General features: G+C 33.4%; 1 long non-coding RNA gene across 1 annotated transcript; it reads left to right on the top strand.

Annotated features, from left to right (window-relative positions):
- Positions 1–5,655: 5,655 nt before the first annotated feature.
- LOC113289766 lies at positions 5,656–8,668 on the top strand. The gene is made up of 3 exons (XR_003331102.1): positions 5,656–7,063; positions 7,630–7,714; positions 8,422–8,668. It is a non-coding gene; the product is annotated as an uncharacterized LOC113289766 (long non-coding RNA).
- Positions 8,669–12,361: the final 3,693 nt, after the last annotated feature.

Genomic DNA, 12,361 nt, shown 5'->3' with positions numbered 1-12,361 from the left:
ACACTTAAAAAGTATCATGTGCAGTAAGTAGCTACAATTGAGGATATTGATGTATGGCAATATAAATATGGCTATATATAAATCTGCCACAGATTGAAAGACCTATGACTTCATTTGGATGAATATACTGCAGTTTCTCAACTGATCAACCATTTCTCTCATGAGTGGGAAAAATCAGCATTGGATGAACTCGTTAACTCATCTTAAGTTGAAGAAAAAAAAAGTACAAAATGTTTAAAGAAAAGAAAAAGATATCTAGTCAGTTTGTACAAAATGTTTAAAGAGAAAAAAAGAAAAGAAATTATGCTCAGATTTTACATAAAATGTTAAATGTTAAATTTGCATCATAATTCTAATCCGTCTATTTCTTTTGATAACTTTTACTATATTATGGTTTATTTTTTGTAAAAGTGTAATTATTTATGACTTAATCTTTGTGTTGATAGTGGATTTTTGACAAAGGAAAATCGTAAAATCGCATATGCCATGTAACAGAAATACAAAATTTATGTATATTTTTTTATGGTTTTGTATGAAATATAAAGTTTGTTTTCTGTTTCATATTCCGCAAGAGATTTGAGACTACGGATTCTGCTAATATTTACTAGCACTTTTATATCTTCTCTCTAGATATACACATCTACATATATATTGGAGCTTCACCCAGTTGAACTTTCAGTATTGTATGTATATATAATATATCTACATTGTATACCTTAGTACCGAATGTACATTGATTATACAACTCTACTTGCGGGCAAAAACGAATCGCTGGTTTTCTAGTAAAAAGTGGTGGATGAGGCAAGGGATAGATGAAGCAAATCATCTAAACTTTTAAAAAAATATACTGCAGGGGAGTACTTTGAATTCGAGAGACTAATATGTAGGACCATGTCCTAAACCAAGACAATGGTTGTTCCAGGTTCAATTCGGTCACAAGAGGAGGAAAAAGTTAATTTGTATGGAGGGAAGCTGAGAATGTATGGAGACCAATGGAGATTGATCGATTGATGATGTGATGTGTTGAACTGTTTTGAAGATGAATTCTACGTGTAGAATAGAGAAATTCTTTGTAAGTGTTTGGTAATTGATTGACGTAGGTTTGCTTACGTTGAGTCTCGTGAGTCTTATCAAATCGTAGGTTTAGAAACATATTTATTTCAGCACATTTATCTCTTGTAAGTGGTGACAGTTGAAGGAGGTGGAAGAATGTGAAAAAACAACTTTCACTTTGCGTGGAAGACTTGGTTGATTGACCATCCACTATTCCATTTACTCCTTGACTGTCAACACGACTTACCAAATTTCTCATCGTGGATATAACGTACATAGCATGTATTGTAGGCCGCCAGACCAAAACCCTAGTGATATCCACCCATGTGATGAATTGATGTCTCATGTGTAAGTTTGTTTTGAAGACGTATTTTTGTGTGGTCAATCTTTGTCCTAGTTAGACTATGAGTCTTAACTGATGAACTGAACAGTAAGTTCTAATGGATGAAGAATACGTAACAAATTCTCTCACCGGTTCTGGATTTATTTCTTCAACCAAGAATCACAGTGGCGGAACCAGGATTTCGAAATTGGAGTGGGGGGATAATTTTTTCGTCGCACCTAAATCAATATGTAGTTATTTTTCTGAAATAATTATCATAGAAAATTAAAACTAAGATTATGAACCGAGCTTAAGAAACTCATGTTTATTAGTGGATACTACAAAGTGATTCAAGCGAAATATGTATATGCTAAAGTGTGATCAAGTGAAGAAGTTCCATTGTAAGTTAAATATAATTGTTTTCTGGAATGCAGAGTGAAAGAATTAGTTTGGATAGTCGCGTATCATAACTGATTTTTGCAGAAATAATGAATCCCGACTCCTTCTGAACCTATGTTATCCCAAAGTGAAAAGAATTTATTTTAAGGAAGTCGAACCACAATCTTAACATGCTAACCATTGTATGCTTAAAAAAATGATAACTCCTGATTAATCTTCAGTGCATTAGCAGGCCATACTTAAACAAATTGAGGAAAGAAAAAGTTTTTTTGACGGACTAATATTGTTTTAGTCCAGCCAATCTTATCACTTAGCTAATCATGACATGCAAGTACACCAGATAACAATAAGCTCCATCAGCTAAGGTTATTGTATGGATCCACATAGTCCCAAAATGAACAATTACAAGATGGTTATTGCGCAACAAAGTAATAACTTCAACTTAAAAATAACGTATTCACATCACCTTCGGGTGGAAAGCAATAGCAATGCCATCAGCATGAGTGCCATGAGGGGAATAATCAGTTATTAGATGCATCGAGTTACCCTAGTGTACATAATCTAATATAACACCACATTTCTTAAACTCTCGCAACACCAAATTTGTAAACCTATAACTAAAACTTAACAAGAAACAACTGAAACAATAACATTGTTATAGCCCTTGAGATACATCTTTAGTGCAATACACTTTCTGTGTTCCAAACACAAGTACAATACGAAGTAAAAATACATACCTATAATTTGTAAGGTTTTGTTAGTATTTCAAGCTCCTGGTTTTCGTCATGGCTCTGGGTGTCAGAAGTAACCCTTCATACATCACCATTATTCCACACATTAGCGTCAATCGTATAAAGGATTAACTCTCAATCAATTAAAAATCCAAATATACTGCCAAACAATAACCAAAACCCTGTAAATCACATCAAAGTTCTTTCAAATTCTATAAAACCTAAGAAGTATAAAAGAAAAATCCTTACCTAGTACTTAAAGATAGGTGATCCCGTGAATAATAATCGCATTCCAATTTCAGTTAGGTGGCTAATTCTCCATCTCTTTTCTTTTTGTGTTCTTCTTGGTGGACTAAACCGATGTGCTTGATGGACTAAATTGATAGAGCTTGGTGGACTAAACTGTTTTTTTTTCTTCACAATGGTGAAACAAAACCCTGAACCCCTAAGAATCAACAAGCCAACTTGTCAAATCTGCTTTTAGAATTTGGCATTTTGCTATATAATGTAATCATCGCATAAATTTTGTTTGTCAAGGATGTCCAATTTCATTAACTTCATGTAATGTTGGCATTTGCTGATATAATATATGTGTAAATCATTGGTAACATGATTCAGATACAACAGATCATATTAGTTTTTCCTTCTTTTGCTTTTAACATCACTTACTACTACTAATCTTACAATAATAGTGATCGAATTTTTACGACATGTGGTAAAGGTGTGCACATTTTTGTATACAACTTCCACTTGAACCATACGTGTCAAAAAATAATCCTTATAAATCAAAGGTATTCAATTGTATTTTTTTAGTTCTTTTGGATTCTTTAAATTTCCCTAGATATCCATCTCACTAAAGATTATCACGGATTATCAACGATACGAAATTTATATGGACATTATGGAGGTTTCACGTTTGATTACATATAGTGTACCTAAAAAAAAGAAAAAAATTGATTACATATAAATTGTACCTTCAAATTTCAAACCTCAAACCATAAATTCGTGGATTTTATAGTTAAGAAACTAAATCTTCTTACTTTTCATGTATACGTTGATACCAAAAAATACTCTAAGCACAATCCTTAGCTTATGGGTTAACCATATGTGGGTCAAAGAATGATGATTGGGGACTTGGACCTATCCGAAAGGTTGGACAAGAAGCATCATATATGGAAACCTAGGGTTTTGAGCATGTCCAAACTATCTTGAGAATCAAGGGATGACATCGTTATAATCAGCTACCTTAAAAACAGGTGTCACCATGAGGCGAGAAAGATAATGTTATAAATAGTAATGGTTAGTATACTTTAAGGAGCACTTTTTATGATTGCATTGTATTGTTGTACCGCTGTGCTAAGGATCAGGAGAATACCAATTATAGATAATAAAAAAACACACCACCACCATTATCCTACATAACCTCACTATTCTCACCACCATATTTATCTAAATCTATTCATACCGACATATCTAGTTACCTAATTATCATTGTGTTCCACCATTAGAACAACTTTAGTGTTGTTGGTATAAGCCATATATGTCAACAAAAGCAGGCGCAGTCTTGGCTGCTATAAGTTCTATATTTCTAAATTCTCAAAAGGAGTGTCCATATACGAGAACATTTTTTGTCAAATCTCATATATAGCTTCACGCACTTATAAAGCCCGTACGACAACAAACCAAATTATAAATTGCGTGGAACAATGAACGCTTTTTAAGTTTACATTCGATTAATACACGACATTTAAGAATCCGTCTGGCTTGAAAGTACTTAAAAAATACGTTTATTGAAACGTGCATTTTAATAGCGTCTGACTATGGACGCAAGTTACACTTGCGTCTCAATGGGACGAAATCTAAATTCACATTTATTTGAACATGGTTGTAAAAAGCGTTTGCACCAAACGTTATTTATAATCTTTATCTAGGAAACTAAAAGATTGCATTTTGTTTCTTATAAATATTTCTCTTACGAGTGCTTAATAATCTCTTCACCTTCGTCTTCTTTATTCAACCTACCACTTTGTTTTGTTTAGCTTAACGTAGTTAGGAAAATAATTTATAGTTAGCCCTCTTTCTGCTTGGGATTCAAGCCGATAGTCATCAGCGTTTAGTAGTAGTGGAAGGCCTCACCTTATTCTTTAGTCATCCAACTTCCATTACAACTTAACACAGATGAGTGTTTTTCTTTTTATGAATCCCAAAGAGAAGGGTGCCAACTATTAACTGAATTTTCTATACGATTAATCGATTTTTTTGTGTAGAGTTTTAGTCTGTATATATCCTCTTTTTAGGTATATTTTATCACTTGATCAACTCTTATGTCTTTTTTATAGGTTTAGCAGCTGATGTTCATTGGGTGAGTTGGGATTAAATTTTGTATTTCATCTCTCTTTGCAGAGTCATGAGCGCAACTTTGCGTCCTATCTCACATAACACACCGGTGATAAACAAAGTTTCGTAGGTATAAATCTCGTTTTGTTAAATGTTAGTATAAAAACCATCTAATAAAAACGTAGTTATAAACCACGTTTATAACTGAACGTGCTTATAAAAACCATTTAGAATATTAAGACGCGGTTTAAGACGTCGTTTGGTTGAGAGAAATTATAGAAAACGTTTAATGGACAAACGGTTTTTTAAATGTCGTGGTATAAAAGACGAAATTATAAATTGTGTTGAGTCCACACGCTATTGTAAAATGCGTTTAAGTTGGACGGATTCTTTGATTTCGTTTCTCCTGAAACGGTGATATTAAGTACGTTGATTCGTCTCCCACTACGTCGCGTACCAAATTGCTAAGCCAAAAAAGCCATATATGGTTTGATAATTTGAGAATGTAAGGACCCTCAAGCTCGTCAACGCTATTAGACTAGTCAAAAGACGAATTAACAGCTAATGACTCGATTAGTGTAACTCGAACGTTAATTATTAGGAACTAATCTAATAACTATCTAGGTACGAAACTAGTACCGTTGAATAGATCTCAAAAATTTACGCAGAAGATATCATTATGAAGGGAAGAATTGCCATTTTAATCTTAACCGCCTGGCCGCCCCCTTATCCATTTCTAGGTTTCCTTTAGTATTTTAGGTCGGCCTTATCTCAAGACCAAATCCAGAAGATATACTCGGTCTCATTTCTATTTCTTCTTCTTATCTTCTTCTTCTTTCTTCTCTTCTCTTTCCTTTCTCTCCTGTTCTTCTTTCTCTTGCGTGGTTGAGAGATCAAATGGGAGTTTTGAGATCTTGCGAAGAAGGGTATGAGCAACGGATCAGTGATGGTGCTGGTATTGATTCAAGTAGTTAGTTCTCTATCACGGGAAGAGCAAATTCAAAGAGGGAGTTCGTTAGGGTTCATGAGAAGAATCCCTGAGAAGATTAGAAGATGAAGTTGATACTTTAGAGGATTAATAAGAGATGGGTGTGATTGATATGAGGAATTATTTATGTTTTGAACATGAATCGGAAGACAGAGGATTGAGAATCAATTTTAGGGTTTTCTGGAAATTGCCTTGAAGTTCATTTGGTGACGATTATGAAGAAATTGGAAGATGGGTAAGTTCTCAATTGATGTTTAGTTGAAGCTGTAGAGTTGTTTGTGGATTGTCTCAGTGAATTAGGGTTTGAGTTGGAAATTCGGATGATGATCTAGAAGATGAAATCGAAGGTTTAAGTGGAAGATTTAAGATGGGTATTGATCAATTGATTGAATTAATCTTAAGGACGATGAGTAATTCGAGATTGGATAAGTTTGGGTTTTGAAGATGAGATCCATTGAAGTTGTTGGCAGAATTAGGATTAGATTGTGTTTATGAGAAGGTGATAAAGACTGTGGATTGCTGTTAGTTTTGAGACGATTGCTCGATTGAGTCAAGAGAAGAAGGAATTGGACTCCAACTTCCTGAGTGAGTCTATTACAAGGTAACTGTTCTTCAAGTAAACTTTTTAAAGTTATTATTGTTAATGGTTGAATGTGTGTGTTATAATTGAAGCTAATTTGGAATTGAATATGAAGTAGAACTGTTGGTATGTTAAGGTTTGGGATGAAGTTAAGATATTTGAGTTGAAAGTTTAATTACAACTGAGTTTAAAATGAATGGAGTTTTGTTCTAATGAAGGATACATATGTGTTGATTTCTGATGCAGCTCAATGTGTATGTATGAAAATGATGAGAATGGAAATTTACAGTGGTAGTGTTGCAAGGGAACTGAGATTAGATGTTTTGAAGAGTGTTAATTGAGATTGTGGTGGTAGTATGTTTTACTGTATTGATGCAGCGGTGGCTAAAGTGACGTGTAATTTAGGATGAGGTTGTTGGGGTTATGTTGGATGTCATGGTTAAAGAGATAGAAGATGATATGAGGTACAGTTAATGATAGCTGTAGTTGGGAATGAAACTGATGATAAATGAATTGAAGTATGTTGTGTGGTTACAGTGAAAGGGTTTATATGAGTGGATAGATCTGAGATTGAGCTTAGTTTGATAGTGATGATAGAATTGTACATTGTATTCCTATGAAAGCTTGGAAGCTTGCAACTACTTCAATTTCAGGTAATCAAAGTTGTTGTTGTATATGATTTATCAAGTTTGAGTTAAGCTTATGTATTGTTGAGTTAATTGATTGTTAGAACTGAATTGAGATAGATATTGAAATTGTTATAAAAGGGATGGAATGAAGTCTGTAGTAGAGATTTGGTCTGTCTGACTCAGATTAATTCTTGTCTGACTCAGTATCTGACTGAGTTGAATCGTATTGACCCACTGAGTTACCTGACTTGGCCTGAGTTGACTCAGTTGACCGATTTAGATTTGACCATTGACCATGGACTTTGACTTCATGGACTGTTAGTTGACCTTTTGACTGTTATTGACCTTAGTTAGACTCTGGTGGACTGGGCTTTAGAGTAATGGTTTTGTTTAGCGGACTTGGGCTTAGGACTAGTTACACTATGTTGATGAATTGGACCTTTTGGGTTCGAATTAGCCTTAGGTTCCTTCTACAAAGTTGTAGATAGTCATAAGACTTATTTAAATGGGCTTAGAACCATTAGATAGACTTGTATGTTTCTTGTGTGAGCCTTTTGGCTAGATTCTTAGACTTCTTGTGTGATTAACAGTTAGTCTATATTAACAACGATCGATTCAAAGGATGAACCAGTGGATCGTGGATCTCGAGGTAGGCGTGGCTTGTCATCAAAAGAGGTGGGAATACATTTGACTCTTTAGCAACCATTGTTGTTTCTTCTACAAAGGTTTATATTTAACAAACCATGCATTGTCTGTCTATGCATTCCATGCTTTATTAAAATTGTATTATGATAACTCTGTTGATTCTTTGAATCTTTCCATGAAATGGAAAGGACTTGTAAGGTATGTCATTATGAATTGTTATGGGAAATGAGAATTTCCACTTGTGGTATATAGGGTACGCTCCTTCACATTTATACCTACATGAATTCATCTTTTATGCTTATATTGGTCGACAGTTTGCGAGTTCGGAATTGTCGACATCCATATTTACGATTAGGTGTGGATTTGCGAGTTCGGAATTGCACAATCATAATATACATTGTTTGAAGAAGGAGTTTGTCCATATACATGTTTGTTTACTTCTGTGAGGATATGCTCTTTCACATTTATATCTACATGAATTCAGATTTTATGCTTATATCGGTTGACAGTTTGCGAGTTCGGAATTGTCGACATTCATATTTACGATTAGGTGTGGATTTGCGAGTTCGGAACTGCACAACCATAGTATACATTGTTTGAAGAAAGAGCTTATCCATATTCGTGTTTGTGTATCTCAGTGACTTTGTCACTATTTAATGTCTGGGAAAACATTATTGTTTTTCTTAATCTTGTTTATGATTACTTAGAAGTTAAATGTTAATTATTCCCACTTTCAGTTTTCAGAGACAGATCAGAGTTGCGCAGCGAAAGCCACAAGTGTTGACTCCGTTAATTAGTTAACTTCTACTATGTTTATTATGTTGTTTATGGTATCTGTAAACCAATTGACTATTGTATATGTAACATTTGAGAGAAGTTGATGTATTTATATTTCTGAACGGGGCTAGTATTTGGGTTAAGTTTTGTAGCATATTCCTTAATTGAATGCTTAAGTATATGATTTGGATCATTAGTGCTTCTTTATTCGTTAATCTCTTGAGTTAGTCAGCTGCTAGCTTTGGGGGCGCTACAGAGAATATAATAACTCAACACTAAAGTTGCTCTAATGCCACTACCGCTACCTGATGTAACCATTGACCACATTATCTCATAGTTAGTGATGTCATATTATCAACATCGTCGTTTATAAGTTATAATCACCAATATTGTTGAATGTTTTCATAAATGTTTTCCGATACGAAAGGTTTTGAATTTCAAAACATAAATCGGTTTTCTAGAATTTTCTACAGACGCGCCTCTTCCCATTAATGAATGCTTTTTGAAAACGCCTATTAGAGATGAAAAAACACCTCCAACAGACATGAAAAAATTTAACAACACCAAATTTGATATAATGAAAAAAAAAGTTCTTCAAATAAAAATTTAATGTTCTTATTTGTACTCATTATGTAGATAACTTAAAGAGCATTCCAAATATACTAATTTTGAAAAAATCCGGTGTGTATTTTGAAAAATATCTAAGTTTTAAATTTATTGATCTATTCTTTAAAACAATGGCATTCCTATGAATATACAAACATTGATTCAATGTACATTTTCATTGTTGAATACATATGTATATTAGTGGTTGATATTTAAGGTCATATTAGTAATATCGGGGTTAGACCAAGGCTTCACCAAAAATACCTCTTTTCTTTATTTTAGTATGATATGATGATAAGATAAGATGATTTGTATTTCGATTTATATCGACTCACCCTTATGTATAAATCGTTTTCCTGCTCGTGAACCATGAGTAAATTTTAGGTTTCTTTTTTGAGAAATAAGATAATGGAAATATACGGCCTTTAACTGTTTTCATTTTGAAAAATTGCTTCAACTGCCAAGTCAATCTACTTCAGTGAAACAGTTGACTGAGACCTAAATATGAATTGGAATCTTTATTTAAAAACCCTGGGATGCTAGGTCACAGGTTAAACTTACCAAAAATTATCCTAAAACGCGGTCAGTTTAGAACTCCATCAGCACTAATACTTGGGATTCTATGTGCATACGATTTAATCAAGCTATAGTCACATGAGTAGGTTGGACTGAACGAAACAACTTGTTTATGGAAGAAGAAGATTCTTCAAGCAAAATAAACTATTGAGTCAAATCCATTACATGGTCCACTAAAAAAGCAAGGCTCATATTCATGTAATAATTTACGAAGACTTGCTACTGTTAAACAGCAAACTGGGAATTGGTCAAGGAGAAAAGGTGGATATCTGGGGAGACTCAGGTCAGAACATCAATATTTCCTCAAACCCACTCTAATTCAACCATGTTCAATAGTTGAAACAAACATGACAGTTCTTTCTTCCATCAGATCAGATAAATTATGATGGAACCCAACTATTAATGGTAATGTTACAGTAAGATCATATTGTGGCATATATAGCTTCCCTACAACTTTTTTTCATTTTTTGTGGAAGGTTCATAACATTCTCACTGTCAAAGAAAATTAGCAAAAGATATAAAGCGCTAAAACTACTATCTCACTCTAGCTTAAATTATCATCTTTATCCTAAAGAGCAAAGCATGCAACACATACAGCACACACATCAAAAATATAGTTCAAACTTGAAAGTGATCTAGAACCACCCCCGAATAGTGGGTTTAAGTTTAGAATAAATGCTTCTATTTATCTTAATCAATCTAATACTCTAATTCTTTAACAAGACACTGTGCAGGAAAGTTTATTGCGACAAATGCTAAAGCAGTTTTTGATAGTTTCTGATATTCAATCTGCGGAAGGAGCTCAGTTTTTCACAGTTTCCACTATCCAATCTGTGGTCGGAGCTCCTGATCTATATGGATTACTAACAATTGGTTCTCTAAGAAAATAAATCAGGAATCAAAGAAACTATTTAACATTAATGTTACGTGACGATATTTCATATCCAGTTTCCTGTCTAGGCCCCTTCATTCTTTTGTATATAATCTTCAACCTCAATGATTACAGAAGCTGACCACTCATTCACACTCATCAAATCAGTTTCCAAATACTAAAAAAAAAAAAACACAAGAAACTGATGAATCCTTAGGGAGGAGGATGAAAACTAACAAGAACAAAGTTACATGTAAATGGGTTTCAAAAGGAGCAAAACACATACAGAAAGATGCTAATATATCAAGTTATGATTTAGGAACCTATAATGTGTTTAATCCCATGAGTTATAAAACAGATGACACACAAAAAAAAATTAATAAAAAAAAAATATGATGAAACTCACCTTAAAACTTTGATGGTATTCATAGTCCCACTTCGGATAAAACATGAGTAATCATACTTGAGATCCTCAAGTGCCATTTGATATTTAAACTTCTAATTCACTCTCAGATCTTTAATCTCACCTTTTATTGTTAACAAGAATTATATATAAGTCATAATTACACCAAATTGATGGGGGCATTTTTTGATGGGGTATATGGGACAAATCAGAAACTGATATGTGTTTTTGATATTAATTGATTCCATTAAATTATGTTTCCAAAAATACAAAATAAGTGTATTTTTAGAGAAAATATTGGTTATCTTAATTAGTTATAATTTATCTTTAATAATTTTGGAAACATAATTAGTTGAAACAAAATAAGAAAAACACATGTCAAATTCTGATTCCCCACGCTCCCATCGAAAAACGCCTCCATCCAAAATTTATCCCATCTGTTAACTAAATATCTAAAATTATAACTAAATCTTTGTCATGGAGATTTGACCCTCAAGATACCTGGCATAAGAATGTCCTTTAGGAACTAACATCTTGTATAACTTGAACTTTTGATTAGCTTTAAATGGTTTCTTCAACAAGGTATAGGGTATACCCATACATAAATATGTTCTATAATCCATTGGGTCTTCTTTCGCAAGCGCTTCATAATCTTTCAGAGCCTATTTGTACTTCTTCTGAACAACTTTCACTTGAGCAATTAACAATTTACGCTCTCTCAACTCTTCTGCCTTGTTTTTCTTCTTACAATCACTTATAGCAGTCTGAATATTTATTAATACATCACTAAAATCTTCTGATCCAGAGTCAGAAATAGTAATGATCCATCCATGATAAACTTCAATACATGGAGAATTTGTTGAAATCAATTGTTCAAAACCTAATATAGCAGCCTTGAAAATTTTATCTTGACCTAATAAATATGATTTAGTGATCAGCCATTTTAATTCCAAAGGTTCCAATTAAATTAACCGATCACAAGTTAAAATTGATCCTTTAATATCTCCCTCATGAATTTTAACCTCCAACATAGTTTTCAAGGATTTTAAATACTTAGTTTCTTCATTGGTAATGCAGGTCTCCTCCACTGTTGGTTGAGAACCTAAAGCAATAGAAGGTTGGTTAAAACGGTTGAAGAAGAGAACATAAGTAGTTTTGCAATACAAGTAGTTTTGAGGATTGAGGAAAGTGTTTTTTTTTAGGATTTCAGGTTTATAGTTAGAGTTCCATGAAGAAGATGATTTGATGAAAGGTAATGATATTGTTTTTGGAAGAATCGTCTGTGATGAACGAGATGATGTAGTGCTTCCGTCATGATTTTTTTATTCTTTGTTTTTGACACGAAGACGAGTAGGTTCTCAGGAGAACGTTGAAGTATTGACCGTCTTAAGAGGATAAAACCAGTTAAGTTCTTTAATCGTTGTTATGGACGAGTCTTGGCAGA

The sequence above is a fragment of the Papaver somniferum genome, chromosome 6, assembly GCF_003573695.1.
Source record: "Papaver somniferum cultivar HN1 chromosome 6, ASM357369v1, whole genome shotgun sequence".
Lineage (NCBI taxonomy): Eukaryota > Viridiplantae > Streptophyta > Magnoliopsida > Ranunculales > Papaveraceae > Papaver > Papaver somniferum.
This window is presented reverse-complemented; position numbering and strand designations above follow the sequence as displayed.